The sequence below is a fragment of the Cuculus canorus genome, chromosome 4 (assembly GCF_017976375.1).
Source record: "Cuculus canorus isolate bCucCan1 chromosome 4, bCucCan1.pri, whole genome shotgun sequence".
NCBI lineage: Eukaryota > Metazoa > Chordata > Aves > Cuculiformes > Cuculidae > Cuculus > Cuculus canorus.
Window position 1 is genome coordinate 51,144,980 of NC_071404.1, and position 14,054 is coordinate 51,159,033.

Consider the following 14,054-nt stretch of genomic DNA (forward strand, 5'->3'; position numbering starts at 1 on the left):
TGATGAAGGTATGCATCTTGTACTTATTTATTTGCAGTCATATGAAAAAAATGCCCTAGTGGCCAGCTGTGGAAGAAAGTAAGTTTACATGGCTCAAGTAGGTTTCAGAGTTAACAAGCATATTCTAGCAAAGCAAACCATACCTTGCTTTGAGAGTCATTTCGTGTTGTCTACTGGTATGGCAAATAAAAGATGTTTGAGAGCTAGGTATGATGGTTTATTTGGGTTACTTTTGCTTTTTTTCCATGAAAGTTTGCAGTGTGTACAGCCTCTTTTGTCTGTAATGATGATACTGTTATGAGAATTTAGACATTACAAATTAAGCTGGGCCCTGCTGGTAAGTACATTTCAGAGCAGCACATGCATCACCTGCTGTGTGCTCTTATTTTCTCCTGACACTCAGAATTTAAAATAAATGTGCAGGCTGAAACAGAAGTTTTTAAAAAAAGAGGTGTAATTTTCATGAAATCGAGAAAGTTTAAACTGAGGCATTAGTCATTGCAACAGAAGAAATATTTTAATGGTTAGTGATGTTTATAATATATTCTTTACAAAACCATACGTTCTTTGAAGTAATGAGCGTAAGTATTTGCGTGTGGTGAACAATAGGCTTATGAGTTCTTAAGGATGTGATTTGCTTTAAGACGTTTTGAAATTGCTCTGGTTTTAGGAATGATTTTGAGAAATTACTTTGTTTTTGTAAATACATGGCAAATAAAAGAGAAGGGTTTTGATCGTTTGGTTGGTTTTTTTTAAAGGACCTGGCAAGCCCTTTGTTTGCCTTCCCTCCTCCCTACAGTTTGCCCTCCTACAGACCCCCTTCTTTCCCCCGCCCCAATTTGTTAAAGGCGAATTGTTGCCCGTGGTAACTGTAGAGAATTTGTTGAAAAGCACGTTTTTAGAAGACAATGGGCTCCAAATATACTGTGGCACAGCTTTAAACTTTATTAAGTCTGTCTTGGACTACTCTCTCCTCTCTCGAGTTAAAGGGAAGAAAAGTTTGGCAGCCTCCATGCTGTGAGCGTGATTGATGCCCAGAACATCTGAGGGACTTTTGTGTCCAGCGTGCTCTCCATGAGTGCATAACGTGTGAATACTCAAATAAGGTCAGCCCTTATCAGATGTAATCTAGGCCTGAAAGCAGATCAATAGTGACAGTCATACCCCATAAGTGAGAACACAAATCATCCCTGCATGCTTTGGACAAGTTATGGGCTCTTCTCCCTTCTTGCTCCTGTTTTACCCTTTCCAAATGGGGGAGGAGGTAGCACAGCCGAGGGGAAACTTTGGCAAATCTCTGGGAAAAGGGGAAAAAAAAAGAAGACAAACTCTAGAGGACTACGTGCCTGGAATAGTAGGCGGCTCCTGCCAGGGGGATGAGTGCAGTTTGCAAAGTCGTGACAGTCCTTTTGCAAGGATTGGGGTGCTGCTGCAGCACCCCATGGGGGGAGTGGGCCCAGAGGGAAGAAACTTGGCCAAAAGAGGTTCAACTCGCTTCTCTGGAGCCTTTTCAGGGTCTTTTCAGAGATTTCTAAGCACGTCACAGTTTTATTGTGTGCTAGTCCCTGGATTTGAATACCTCAGGTTTTCAAAGTGGAGTGAAAGCATCTTTTTATTCTTTTTGAGTTTGTGCTTCATGAATGGGATGTTGTGTTTCACCACAAAGCAAGTAAAAATATTAGACAATAGTGCCGTAAATAATTAATTTCTGCCAGCTTTCGTGGAGAAAGAAAGCATCACTAAGCAGGTTTCCTCTGAAAGAACAGCCTTCCATTTGTGGATATTACTTTCTGTAGTTCAAGTACTGGATTATTCTTTTAACTAGGGGGGAAAAAAAGAGCAGCAACGAAATGTTAATTTCAACTTTATTATTTGATCTTCTGTTTAGAAAATGATTTTAAAGGGTGAAAAGCTTTTACAGAACACTAAATATATAGGAAAACAGCATAATTATCAGGAAGAAATCAAGAGATACAGTTACATTATTGATGACTACCTATGAAAACAATGAAGCCATCTTCTATGATGTGAAAATTTTTTTTTTACATTTCTGATTACTTTTTTATTTCCAATTTCAGAAATACAATGTCAGTGCAATAATTTGCACTACTTTTGCTTGCTTGCATACTCTATATGAATAAATATGTAATACTATGTATTCCCCAGGATTAAGGGGAAGATCCATGAACACTGCCAGCCTGCCTGCAAACTCTGTCATTATAGAACTTCATTGCTTCTTTCATTCATTTATTTTACTCTAATAACAACAGGATTGTCCTGCTCCTCATTGAAAATACACAATAGTAAAAAGGATTGCTTTATTTGCAGCTCACATCTTGAATTCTGAAGACATCAGAGAAGTGTGAGCAGGACATGTAGCTGCAAACAACTCCTGTCTTCCCTTTGCTTCCTGTCCCTGAACTGTCACGTCTTGCTTTGCTGAATGGGACAGTATTATTCATGTTGAAGGTCAGAAACACTGAAATACTGTACAGGAGAGGAAACCACTGTAGTCATCAAGTCCATAATCATGGTGTCTTGAGCAACCATGTCACACTTTTTTTTTTCCCCGCCTCCTCTTTTTAATTCCAAAGAGTGACGAAGATATGTGTTAAAGTAATTTATGCTTTCTTTTTGGCCACTCTCCCAAGAAGGAACCCCTCCCCCCCGATATCCATGTATCCTGTATGGATTTGCAAGGAAACCTAATTGAAAGAGATATATCATTGACTTTATTTCTAAAAGAGTCCTCCTGCCATCTGCTTCCAAATGAATACCTGTTAGGCACGAGTGGTTAGTATTGAAAAAGAACTGATGAAAGCCAGAACTCTGAAGAGGAGATCTACCATAGCTAACTTTTATATGGCTGTTTGAGCATCTTTGGTTCCCTTCAGCAGGCCAGACTTAGCTAACCATGGCCATTGTAGCACACCTTTACTTAAATTGCCTAGTCATGGTGCAGCTTTCCAGTTGTATTTGAGGTCCTTCCCAACACGAGTTTTAACCTTGCTACTGCACTGTTAGATCTGTGGACAGATACAAGCATGAATTAAAGACTGATTTTTAAACAACTGTGTTTGCTTTAGCCTGCACTATAAACACTTTATGTGTTGATTCTGCTGTCATCTTAAAAGCACGCCAAATTAGATTCCCCGTACTTTTAATGGCAGTCTTTCAAATTCAGACCTTCTCGGCATCCATTTCTTTACAGTCACACAACTGGGGCTTGTAGTGTCTGTCCCCAGTGCCCAAAATAATGATACTCTCACATATTGCAGTCAAAAAGGTCATAGGAGTGCCATCCTGTGTTTGATGTAGGAAGAATGGTCTGCTCTGTAGTGTTTGATGAAATATACATCATATGTGGCAGTTTGGGACTTTGTTTTGGTTTACTAACAGAAACATTTTAAATGGTGTTGGCAGATGACAGAGCATTGCTTCGAGGAAGTTTTTTGTGCTTATGTGGGAGCTTGGGAAGGAAAAATCAAGCATGCTTTTTGATTGCAGAAAATAGGCTAAATATAAATTTTGGAATTAAGGTAATTTTTCCCATAAGTGGGCAGCAAAGCGGTAATTAGGACTCATCTTAGAAAATAAATAGTTTAGACACTACTGTTCTATTTTCTAGCTATATATTCCAATGCAAGCATATGAGGAAGACTGAAAAATTATATTCCCATAAATGATGTATTCCAATCATGTGCATAGAAATGTATGTCTTTGTTGCAGTTGCATTGTAAAATAGTGCAGTAATCAAGCAGGTAATAGTGTTTTAAACAAAGGATGAGGAAAGAAAAATAAATTCTATACATCACTGGGAAGACGAGAATAATGCTCGTCCCATTTATGATAGCTGGTCAAGGTCTGGTTTATGAACTCTTTGTCAGATTACTCGCAGTCATGTTAAACTGAATTTTATTCTTTTCTTACTAATTGTTGTATGACAGCTGCTGGGCGGCCACTTCAAAGACTTCCATTTCAATAAGCATCATCAAAGACGTGGATCTTCCCCAGAAGGCTTCTGGGGGATCACAGTTTTGGAGCAAAATATAATTCGAAGTGTGGTAGTGTAATTTACCCACTGAGATGCCAGGCATCTGTTATTAACAGCACTCCAATATCACTGCCAAACTGAACAACGTTGTCAAAAATGAGCTCTTGAATCACAAAGCATACTTTTCTCATTCTTATAGATAAAAAATAATAGTATTTTCATTAATAATGACTACATATCGATATGGAGTTTATTTGTAAATATCTAGTTTACTCTGATCCTGTTTCTTTTTGTTTAATGGTAGTTGAAAGGTTTTGTTTATCATGGTTTGTCAGTCTGTAATATTCCTGTTACACTGCTCTATGCAGTTCTATTCAGCGTTTTAGGGAATCTCACCTGTGTTTTGTTCAAGAACACAGACCAAATATTTATGCTGTTTGATGACATAACAGTTGTTCAAAACACTTGATCCTGTCCTAAGAGGCAGATTTGTACATGGGTTATCATTTGGGTTTGCATCCATTTCTGCTACCTAAGCAGGCTTTCTCTGGGCTAGAGATCAGAACTGGTATCTCAGTTGAAAATAATATTTTGCTGAGCAAATATCAAGAAACAGTTAACACAAAATTCTAATAATCCCAGCCATAGATGAGGTGGCTTTGTTTTAGTGCACCCAGTGGAGAAGTGACACAACTGCTGTGTGCAATGTCACTATCAGGGGTGAAGTTAAATCCGTATGCATGCCTGATTCACTAACAGGCTTATAGGAAATTCATGCACTGCCCATATGTTGAAGCAACTCATTTAGTACTTGAAGAATGACACCAGCTTAGAAAGTGTTTATAACAGTTGTCCGGTGAAAAACAGTTCACGCTGCAGGGAGGGTGCTTAATCTTCAATAAAGCTGTACAGAAGCGTAGCTTTCTGTGTTTCTTCTCTTTCCTTGCTGCCCTCTGCTATTGCTTGTGAGCACTTTATGCCTGTGAAAAAGGGTGGCGGTTCCCGAGCGTGCTGGTGTGGGTCTCGTTTGATGGAAATGTTTGATGTGCGAAAGCCTGGATCATAGAATAGTACTTTGGGTTGGAAGGGTCCTTAAAGATCATGTAGTTCCAACCCCCTGCCATGGGCAGGGACACTGCACTAGATCAGGCTGCCCAAGGCCCCATCCAACCTGGCCTTGAACACCTCCAGGGATGGGGCATCCACAGCTTCCCTGGGCAACGTGTGCCAGTGCCTCACCACCCTCATGGTGAAGAAATATTTCCTTATGTCTCGTCTAAATCTGCCCCTCTCCAGTTTATACCCATTGCCCCTTGTCCTGTCACTCCATGCCTTTGTGAACAGCCCCTCTCCAGCTTTCCTGTAGCTCTTTCAGGACTGGAAGGTCACTGTAAGGTCTCCTCGGAGCCGCCTCTTCTCCAGGCTGAACAACCCCAACTCTCTCAGCCTGTCCTCCTATGGGAGGTGCTCCAGCCCTCCGATCATCTTTGTAGCCTCCTCTGGACCCGTTCCATCAGCTCCGTATCCTTATGCTGAGGATTCGAAGCGCTTTGGCGGGACGGCTCGGGCTCCCTTGCAGGGCTGGGGGAGCCCAGGGGTCCCTCGCCCCGGCGGGGGGCAGCGGATGATCCCCGAGCTGCCGCCGCCCCGGCTGCCCTTTTGCCGCCGAGCTCCGGGGGTCGCCGCTCCGCGGGCCGCGTCCCCGCCGGGGGCAGGAGCCGCCGGGGAAGGGGAAGGGGGCGCGGCGAGGAGGCGGCCGGGGAGGAGCGGCGGTGGCCGCGGAGCCTCTCCCTGCTGCCGCCGCTCTGGCTGCGCGCCCGAGGTGAGCTGGGGGGGAAGGTGCCTGCAGAGGGGGCGAGGGGGCAGGGGTTGGGGTGCAGGGCTGTCATTTGGGTGCTGCGGGGCGGGGGATGCTCCGGCAGCGGCCGGCGGGTTGGGGCGGGGGGCACGGGGCGCAGCAACGGGTGCCCTTCGCTTGTCGAAACTGCTTGCGCCGCTCAAAAGAGAGGAAAAACCCCCACTTTTAAAGCAACTCTATGATGTTAAAACTGCCTTGGGAAATCTTGAGAGAGTTTAGGCTTGCGCGTTTCATAACTTTGTTTACCGCTTTTAACGGCGAGGGGTTTTTATAGTAACTGGACTAAGAAACAGTGTGCTGGTTTAATGGGAAGACTGCACTTGTTGGTGCTTCAGCTTTAACAGGAGAGCATCATGCTGATTGTTAGTGAAAATGCCGTATTTACCTATCAAGAACCAAAAATTTGACATAGTTATTAAGAAAAGGGGGTACTAATGAGGGGTAAACGGAGATTGTAACAAGGCAAAATTTGGATTGAGAGTAGACTCATAGACTAATAGAATAGTTTGGATTTGAAGGGACCTTAAAGATCGTCTAGTTCCAGCCCCTCTGCCATGGGTAGGGACAATCATCCTAGCTTTATTCATGATGGTGACTGTGAAAATAAGGAGCTTGTATCAATGAGTTTTCAACAATTATATTTGTAAAGAAGTTCAGGATGCTGTAAATGAGACGGTGGCTTCATTCAAGTACTGATGTTGTTTGGAAGAGCTGTAAAGTTACTGTCATTGGAGAAACATTTTCAGCTAAGCCGAGTGTCTTTTAAATTGAGTAAATAATTCAATGAAACACTCTTGATATATGGCTTGGATGTTTTCATCGTGAAACAGTTTAGCAAGCCGTGTATCACATCTGAAAAGAAAAAAATACATGCAGCAAAGAAGGTTTTTCTTTCTCCCCGTAAATTAGTCAGTTCCATTAACTAAACAGATAAACTTTCTGTAACCTCACCTACATCCCTTCAGCATCATCTGTGAGTTTTTCCGATGCTTAAGATGATTTTGCTCTGGCTTCCTAATAAGACATGATAAAGTTAAGGAGCAGAAGAAATAGCAGCAGCATTTGTGTAGTCCATTTGTCCAGAAAGCTTTTATGTGGTGGGAAGTGGACCTGGTGTCCATGTGAGCAGCTGGCTTTGAGAAGCACGTAGTGGACTCAAAGCAGGATTCAAAGGAGCAGTTGGACTGCAGGAGTCTGTGCCACATGTAAGGATGTGTGCAGTTCAGATTCAAGCTTGCTTGATTCATCGTTTTCTCTTTGAATCACAAGAACCACTGCACTGGTGTTTTACACCTGATGTTCGAGCTGATTTTCAGATTTGATCGCACAAGCTGTATATGAGGCATAGGAGTGAGCAAGCTGCACAGTTTTGCGTGGATGATACTGAAAACCTAGTTTTAAACCATTTACTGGTGCTGCTCTTTTGAAGTGATAATCGTGCAAAGTGCACACTCTGGAAACGTTGTAGTCACACCTGACCGGCTGGCCGTGGGTATTTTTGCAGGGACCCTCGATATTCTGCTAGCACCCTCTGCTGCCTAAGTGGGGAGTGCAACTGGGGATGCGTCAACTTCCCCGAAACCAGGAGTCATGAAGACTTCTGAACTTATTGGTTTTCTGTTCGCATTTCAAGTTTTGATGGGTAAATGCTGTGACACTTTTTCATTTTTGTGAGCCCTTGAAAAAGAAGAGGGTTCTTAGATTATCCTCGGAGTCATCCAAGCCAACCTAATATGCTCCTAAAGACACTGAGAATCTTGGTGTGATGACATTCAAAGAAATCAGATGTATTCTGACTTAGGGGCATCTGACTTAGGAGTGTCTGCAAGGGCTTTGGGCAGACGTGTAGGAGAAATGCAGTAGGTTGTTGAATGGTGTTCACAGAAAACTGCTCTTGTCCAGAAGAGACCAGGAGTTTTCCTTCTCTGCAGAATTCCAGGCACAAAGATGAACATGCAAAAGTTATGTAAAAAGATAAGATACTCAGATCCTTTTACCAAGAGCGTCACTACAAGTGTCAGTAGGAGATTCCCAGTAGCATAATTTGAAACCCAGCTGCTCATGAGTTCACAATTTACATTTGAGATGCGTTCCAAATTTCCCGGCAGTTGGGAGCCTTGATTTTTGAGAAAACTTTTGCTTTGTACAGACTTTTTAAGAAACTTAGCCTGTGGCTAGTTGAGCACTGGACTTCTTTCCCTTTTGAAGACTGTACGCTTCTTGTTTGTAAGCTCTGCTCAGGGGGCGAGAAGCTTGTGCTGGGGAATCTTTGCCAGGGAGCACCCATGCAGGTTCCCATGAGTGTTCTTACCAACTCCATGTCCTCCTCTGAAATTCTGAATTTGAGATGGAATCCAGCCCAAAATCTTTCAGCAATTAAAGCAAGAAAATGTGATAGCAACTGAAGCTGGATGGTTTAGCATAATTTTAGGAGCTAGGTCCTTGAAAAAAAAGTTGATATTTTATTGGTAAGTTTTTATTTATTGGTATGTTTTTATCTCTTTTTAGAGTAATGTGACTGTAACACTTTGCTTCCTCCTATCCTTTGGGTTGTGGGTCAGAGTCTTGTTGCTCCAGGCAGTTTCAAGGCCAGAAGTTGTTACAAAAAGAGAGTTTAAAATCAAATATAAGAACACAAAAGTAATTCAGTCCACGCCTCAGGCTGAGAGCAAGGTTTTCTAAAGCCATATTCATTCTGACTTAAATTTGCTTAGTAGATGCTTCTGTTTTTTCATTTCAAAGCTTCTGTTTCCTTGCTGGATGATGACAGTGGCGATATGAATTATAAGCCTGTGGAGTCTGCCTTTTTCCTGTACATACACCTAGGGAGGTCCTGATGGGTCTTCATGGTTAATGATATCAAATATAGTTATATCATTAACTTAATGACAGATTGGCATTTGGCATAGGGCAGGAAGGCAACACCAAGGGTTTAGTCAACTCCTCTGACATGAGTATGATTTTTGTTACCCTTATTAGACTTTTCTTCAGTGATGAGAAGACCACAGATTTCCAGACAATCAGTTCCAGTGCTTCCTTATTATCACCTGTAGAGAAATTAGTCTTAAGTGAATTCTCGTCTTTTCTGTTCCAGTTCAAGCCCAATTCTATTTGTCTATTCTTGAGTGCCTCCAATTAACTCTTTCTGACCTCTGCTGTACATTTTTCATTCTGTCCATATATTCTGCAAAATGCAGAACTGTGACCTGAGTGTTTCTGTATTTGTGTAATTGTTTGCATGCGTGCGTTATATTATACTGGCCATGTATTGTGCTATACTGGCTGAGGAGCACACCAGCTTCTCCTGATCATTTTTCCAGCTTCTTAGCATTTTTGAATACTAGCCCAGTCCTCCAGTTCACGTGCCATCTTGCTTGTCTTACATCCACAAGGCCTGTACTTGTCCTAGAGAGAATTCAGATACTTTTGATGGGGCTCGTTCTCGACAAATTTCTGTTGGCCATTACATATCTCTGTCTGTTAGTTGGGGTATTTTTGGCTGAATTTAATCTTATCGTCTCTAAACTTGAGATCAAAGAGTAAGAAGAGGCAGAGCAGTTCAGTCAGACTGAACTGCAGATCCTGTGTTCAGGGTTTAGGGCTGTTTCCTGTTTCTAACTTGCATTACGGTCTTACAGAGGGTGATTTTCCAGGCTGGAATTCAGACTTAAAGAGATCATTTCTGAAAGAAATGTTCAAAGGCAAAGTCAGAAATGTAGTCATCGTTTGAAAACTGAAGCATAAATAACATAGGCCAAAAGCTAATTTAACTGAACATTTTGAAAAAAATGCTTAACCAAGCTTGATGATTCAAACTAGAGGATTGTACCGTAAAGGAAACAGGTGACAAAAGCTCTTCTTGCCCAAACACCTCCTCTTTTTTTGGAAAGCTTTCTTCTATCCCATAATCTGAGCAAAGTTCAGCTCAAAAAAAAAAAAAAAGAAAAAAGAAAGAAATGTTGCACAAGAGCCTGAGTTTTGGGGCAAAATTGTCATTTTGGTACAAATCCCTTGCATCTGATGCTGCATAGCTGTATCAGTCCTATACATAGAATTACGTGTAACTTCAACTTACTGTAAAAATGGAACTTTATTAAAAAAGTAGCTTTTCCCACCCGTCATGGTCATGTGAGATAGAGGCAGGATATTGTTCTGACAGGTTTTTCCATCTTCCCATACTACTGTTGCTAGCATCCCAAGCAGAGTCATAAATGCACATCCTTCTAAAAGGCACTGACCACGTCCCAGGCTTGTCCTAAACTGGTACGTGGAAGTCACAGAGACGTATTTCTAAATGAAAAGATGTAGCCTTTGTGAAAAATTTGGGGTAGAAAGTATGAGAAAACTGGGCAGGAGCCAGTTGTATCTTCGAGGAGGAGTGCAGTGCTTATACCTATGGTGCTCTCTGTTGGCATACTTCAACCGCATGCTGTGGAGTGACACATCAACGTTTACAATTAACAGATCCAAAGCCGCAGGGATTTTGAGTAGATGCAATTGTTAATTGTCTTTGCAATCTAGTGAATATATAAGCCTGATGTAACAAAATTCTTTGGTATAATTACTTGCCATACAGTTCACTGCTCAAGGGATTTAGCAGGCAGTACTGTGCTTTGGTTTAATCCAAAAAAATTCACATTCACCTGCTGGTCTAATTGTTGTCTGGCAAAGTGCCAGGCCTCCCCCTCCCGCTTGTGATGTATTTGCTGCTCCTTGATGTGTTTTACCACTCAGAGACTTAAAGCTAAAAATTCTGGGAATTAGGGGAAAGGACCTGACATTGTTTAGCGTGTTGAAAGCTGAAGGATGACTCGGGAAACGCAGTGATAGGTAACCTTTGGGCTGCATTACTTTAGAGGTGGCTGTGCAGTGTAGTGGTACAGCATGTGTTTAAAGTAGTAATTTTGTGAGTGTAAACTGATCCTAGTTACCATATGGCAAAATCCACTGAAAGTATGAACCCAGCTGTTAAATGCATAACCATGACTGGATGTTCAAGAGTTTTATACTGTAGCTATTATGTGGCATCTCCAGCTATTAATCTCTCACTATTAATCAGCAATAAAAGCAGCTTGTGGTGAGCATCACAGATGCTTGAAATCTGATCTCTTCAGCATCATACCTGGAGGGTAGATAGCAATACTAAGATCTTTCCTTCCTTTATTCCCTCCCTCCTCGTTTTTCTAGGAGATACAGTTCAACCCAGGACACAACACATACGTTGCACCCTCTTGTTCTGAACTGGAGTTTATCACCCACTGAGTGTCAGGTCCTCAGCTGTCTGGCCTTGACAAAGATACTGGATTTGAAGGCTGGATTTGTTTTACAGTTTGGCAAATGCTTCACTCATACGATTTTTTAATGCTTTTTGTTGCAGGTTCATTGCTGGAAGTGGAATATTTAAATGCGTTGAAACTAGATGTAGCATGTGTTGAGCAAAGTAACCACAAAGCATTTACTCTGCAGGTTACTTCAAACACCTATTTGATTTCAAACTTAAATGGTCCTTTTGGGACTGGCAGGACTACTCTTTTACTGAAGTACTTTGCAGAAGTGGAGGCTTAACTCCTTTAAAAAAATAACAGAACTAGTCTGTCAGTTTGGTTATCCAGACCAAAGATAGTAATGTCTGTTTACTAACTTCTGTTTGTGGCTCTACTATTTTTTAGTATTTTGTGCTGCAAACTGTCAGTAGGAACATGTTTTCTAATGCTACTGATTTTTATGATGTCTGCTTGCCTGTGGAGTTACTGTGATATTGCAATAGTACTCATCATCTGTCTGGGAATTTTTGGACTGTTGCTTCAGACGCAGCAGGTTCATGTGAATACAACTCAAAATGGGCATGCTAAAAAAGTGTTCTTTACTGAAATCTGGCTTTGCATTAGCTTAGCAGCATAAAAGGTACTTGAGTCTTAGTGAATAAACATCCCGCGAAAAGGAAATGGGATGTTTGTTGCTCCTCTTTTGAAAGAGAGTTTGGGGAAAAGTTGCTTGCTAGGCTTCTTCAAATAAACTTGTGATCTCCTTTGGGACAGCTCTGCTGTCTTGTCTCATCCGGCAGCCCTGTAATGTGCTCAGGAGGTGTTAGTGGAGCACGAGAACAATAGGAAGTATTGGATTGGTCTCTGTTCCTGCTTTGCTGAAGTCATGAGCCTTTTGATTTCTGCATCAGAAGTATTCAGTGAACCATGCAGAGAGCTGCAGCCCCTTTGTTATTAATCGACAGAATAAATCTTAATCTGGTGTGTTTGTTATGCTTTTCTAAGAAGACCACATCTGTGTGAATTAAGTCATAGTTCTGTATTTGTATGGATATTTGTATCAGGCAGGTTTTGAAGTAATTGAGTGCTAAATGATCACAAAGATTAACTCCCTAAAAAATCCTCCTGGTTTTCTCAATCCCCTAAAAAAGAGAGAATAGCACCTTGGAAGAGAGTGCTACCCTTTTCTAAGATGGTTGCCTCCAGAGGCATGAAAGGTAGGAACAGCTAGGAAAGGAAAACGTGGTCATATTCTGTAGTAGGACTTACCACAGTGATAACAGATATGCTGAGACCAGCGAGACCTGGGCTGTGGAGAGAGAGAGATGCTGGCTGTGTTTGGGAACTTTATGCAAGATGTTTATCATTGGAAAAATGGAGATATTTAGTGCTTCCATGGCTTCATTTAATTGTAAATAGTTTAATTAATTTATGCTTTCTGTTGCTGTTTTATGCCGTTGACTCTTGCTTTCACTGGTCTTTTGAGGAAGCCAATACAATTTAAAGTTTTGATGAACAAATAGTCTGAAGATGCCTCAGAATATGTTCTTTTGCTTAAATATCTGATAGTGTTCACTTAAATGTTGAACAGGGATTTGTTTGTTCCAGCAGTATTCAGGGTATGGTATCATTACACAGAGAACTTTATGTGATTTGAGGTTTTTCCAGCCTTCAAAATATTAAATTTCTGGTGGATAAGGAGTAAAACACACTATTTCATTTGAGTGTGTTATTTATAAATGTTTGATACACTGGTGTAAAGAGACAATATTTGTGGCTGCTGTTTCTGGAACGAGTGGTTTGAATAAAAGCTAAGCAGTCTGCAGGAAACATAAGCATCTCAGGAGCTCTGTGAATACCAGCACTATAACCGAGCCTAACCCGGTTGGGTGAAAAATGTGGTTTCCTGTCTTCGTTTGAAAAACTGTTTTTCAGGCTTACTGACATACATCCTGCAAATTTAATTTTCATAAATATTTCATCTCTTTCTTACGCTCAATTTACTCTATCAAAGCCACACAGTGCAAGAGACACATGGGATTGTGCTTAAGCAGCTGGGTTTAATTTGCAGGAGGTTTCTAGCAAATTTCTCTTTCTTGCCAACCACAGAATGACTTGGTGACATTGCAGTAGTACTGGGAAATTTGGCAAAAGTGACATAGGTTCAGAAACAAATGGGCTGAGTTTTTTCCTTTACCTGGGTTAGGTACCATCTAACCTAGACTGGACAGTAATTGATGACTCTTGATGGATGGCTCTCTTTTGTGTCTGGACAGTCTAAGCAATAAGAGAATGTTTCCCATCCCACCCCACCCATTTATTTTTTAAGATGAGAAACCACGAGTAGCATTGATTCCTCTTTTTAAAAAAAAAATAAAAATAAAAAATCCCCCCCCCCCAGTATTCACTTAAGAAGATGAAGTGGCTAAAAAAATCAAACTATAGGAAATCCATGCAAATTGTCTTTGAATCTGAAATAAAGAACTTAAAAATACCCACTTTGCTATTGTGCAGCTTCACTCGGTGCAGAAGTTGCCATGATTTTTTCTAACTATGGTAACTTCTATAGAGTGAGGCTTTAGAGCAGCCCGCTAGGTCTTCTTTTAATGAAAAAAATGCACAAAAGTCATACACTGAAACGTAATGATTAACAATCCAATTCCACAATTACATATGTAGTGATCAAGCAACTTCTGTATTAACTACATTAATAATTATATGCACTGTATAAGGAGTGAAGATGAAAGCATTTCCCACACTTTTCAGAACAGAACATACAGTGACAGTGTGTGTAAATCAGCTTTATCTCCTCTTGACAACTCAGTTTTATTAGAAAAATAAGGCATTCACAAGCATCACATGGACTTTTTTGTCAGTGATAGTTTTAACTGAGCTTGTCTTTGTTGCTTCTGCCCAAATAAATGCTGCTCACTGGGTG

General features: G+C 41.1%; 1 protein-coding gene across 2 annotated transcripts in view; it reads left to right on the plus strand.

Annotated features, from left to right (window-relative positions):
- BMPR1B (bone morphogenetic protein receptor type 1B) overlaps positions 1 to 14,054 on the plus strand; it is a 158,243-nt gene that overhangs the window by 69,531 nt on the left and 74,658 nt on the right. Inside the window, exon 1 of one of the 2 annotated variants that reach the window (XM_054066080.1) lies at positions 5,486 to 5,816. The exons of the other annotated variant lie outside the window; for it this stretch is intronic. The gene's annotated coding sequence lies outside the window, so the exon portion shown is untranslated. Of the gene's footprint in view, positions 1 to 5,485; positions 5,817 to 14,054 lie in introns of those variants that run through there. 2 annotated transcript variants of the gene reach the window in all.